The following is a 2,820-nucleotide window of genomic DNA, read 5'->3' on the forward strand; positions in this document are numbered from 1 at the left end:
TTATCATCTCAAAGAACCAGCTTTTAGTTTTATTGATCTTTGCTATTGTTTTCTTTGTTTCTATTTCATTTATTTCTGCTCTGATCTTTATGATTTCTTTCCCTCTACTAACTTTGGGTTTTGTTTGTTCCTCTTTTTCTAGTTCCTTTAGGTGTAAGGTTAGATTGTTTCTTTGAGATTTTTCTTGTTTCTTAATAGGCTTGTATTGGTATAAACTTCCCTCTTAGAACTGCTTTTGCTGCATCCCATAGGTTTTGGATTGTCGTGTTTTCATTGTAATTTGTCTCTAGGTATTTTTTTATTTACTCTTTGAGTACTTCTGTGATCTCTTGGTTCTTTAGTAACGTATTGTTTAGCCTCCATGTGTTTTTGTTTTTTATGTTTTTTTCCCTGTAACTGTTTTCTAATCTCATAGTGTTGTGGTAGGAAAGATGCTTGATGTGATTTCAATTTTGTTAAATTTACTGAGGCTTGATTTTTGACCCAAGATGTGATCTATCCTGTAGAATGTTCCATGTACACTTGAGAAGAACATGTAATCTGCTGTTTTCGGATGGAATGTCCTGTAAATATCAATTAAATCTATCTGGTCTGTTGTGTCATTTAAAGCTTGTGTTTCCTTATGAATTTTCTGTTTGGATGATCTGTTGATTGGTGTAAGTGAGCTGTTAAAGTGCCCCACTATTATTGTGTTACTGTCGATTTCCTCTTTTATAGCTTTTAGCAGTTGCCTTATGTATTGAGGTGCTCCTATGTTGGGTGCATATATATTTACAATTGTTATATCTTCCTTTTGTATTGATCCCATGATCATTATGTAGTGTCCTTCCTTGTCTCTTGTAACATTCTTTATTTTAAAGTCTATTTTATCTGATATGAGAATTGCTACTCCAGCTTTCTTTTGATTTCCATTTGCATGGAATATCTTTTTCCATCCCCTCACTTTCAGTCTGTATGTGTCCCTAGGTCTGAAGTGCGTCTCTTGTAGATAGCATATATATGGGTCTTGTCTTTGTGTCCATTCTGCAAGCCTGTGTCTTTTGGTTGGAGCATTTAATCCATTCATGTTTAAGGTAATTATCGATATGTATGTTCCTAATACCATTTTCTTAATTGTTATGGGTGTGTTTTTGTAGATCCTTTTCTTCTCTTGTGTTTCCCACTTAGAGAAGTTCCTTTAGCATTTGTTGTAGAGCTGTTTTGGTGGTGCTGAATTCTCTTAGCTTTTGCTTGGCTGTAAAGCTTGACAAAAGCTATTGTTCATACCTAGAGTAAATGCGAATTGATGAAGGTGGAAAGGAGGATAAGTTATGACTAAGATGAATGTTCTATATATTTTAAACCACTGCTTTTTATACGCAGGACTTTAATCCAGGTGGTATTTATTTTTGTGTATGGTGTAAGAGAGAGATAGAATTTAATTTTTTTCATATGGACAGCTCTTAATGCATAGGTAGCTAATATTGCCTGGATGATCTTTCCCAATTGGTCTCAACTGCCCATTGATCTCAATTGCCACTAATCTCATTGATTATGGGTTCATATATAAGTGGATCTCTTTGTGTTCTCTCTATTCTATTTCTAATTTCTATGAAATGTATTGCAAAATCCAAATTCTGCAAACAAATGTGTATGTATATGTTATAAGAATAGTATAGCAAATATCATACAGCTTTATTTCTGTAGCTCTGTTTCACTTTCTTATCCTAATCAACTCTTTACAAAATGTTTTACCACTCCGCATTTATTTGAATCATAGCCTGGTAAGGCTGGAGATCTTTTAGTCTAACTCATCTCTTCATCAGTAAGGGAATGGAAATATACCGCTGTTGAAATGAATTGAATTTTATATGTATCAACATGGATATTTACAAAAACAAGTTAGAATGGAAAAGGTGAGGGGCAAAGGATATGTAAGATATAATAAGATTTACATTTCTTTTAAACAACACTGTGTACAACATTTTATGAATGATATTTAATACTAATTTTGCATGCACACATAAATTACAAGGGTATACTTATATGTCCTGAAGGACAGACACCAGTTTCAGAATAGTGGAAACTTCTGGGAAGGGAAGGAGGTAGAGAGGGAGTAAGATTTGAGGGGAATATAACTTTAAGCATTGTATCAGTTATCTAGTGCTGTGTAACAAACCACCTCAAAACTTAGTGGCTTGAAAACAGCAAATTATAGCTCATGATTATGTGGATTAACTATTGCGACTGCAATCGGCTAGGTATTTCTTCTGGTCTTAGCTGGGCTCACTCATACATTTGCAGTCAACTGGCAGGTCACCAGGGGGCTGGTTGGTGCTGGGGAGATGGGAGTGACTGGGCTCATGTCTCTCATCACCCAGCCCCAGTCCTAGTCATATAGTAGGTGGCAGGACTTCTTTTAAACCTAAGCTCAGAACTGGTACACATTGACCAAATCAAGTCACAAAGTCACATTCTATTGGCTAAATCAAGTGATAAGTCCAGTCAGGTTCAAGGAGTACAGAAAAAGGAAGTGCAAAGCTTCATTGGGGGGGGCATGCCTACAGGGAAGAGTGGAAAATTGGATCCCTATGTATTTTCATAAGTGACCACTGCCACATCTATAGCTTTATTTTTTTAATTAAAAAAAGAATTGTCGGGGCTTCCCTGGTGGCGCAGTGGTTGAGAATCTGCCTGCCGATGCAGGGGACACGGGTTCGTGCCCCGATCTGGGAGGATCCCACATGCTGCGGAGCGGCTGGGCCCGTGAGCCATGGCCGCTGAGCCTGCGCGTCCGGAGCCTGTGCTCCGCAATGGGAGAGGCCACAACAGTGAGAGGCC

The sequence above is a fragment of the Physeter macrocephalus genome, chromosome 9 (genome assembly GCF_002837175.3).
Source record: "Physeter macrocephalus isolate SW-GA chromosome 9, ASM283717v5, whole genome shotgun sequence".
In the NCBI taxonomy this organism is placed as follows: domain Eukaryota; kingdom Metazoa; phylum Chordata; class Mammalia; order Artiodactyla; family Physeteridae; genus Physeter; species Physeter macrocephalus.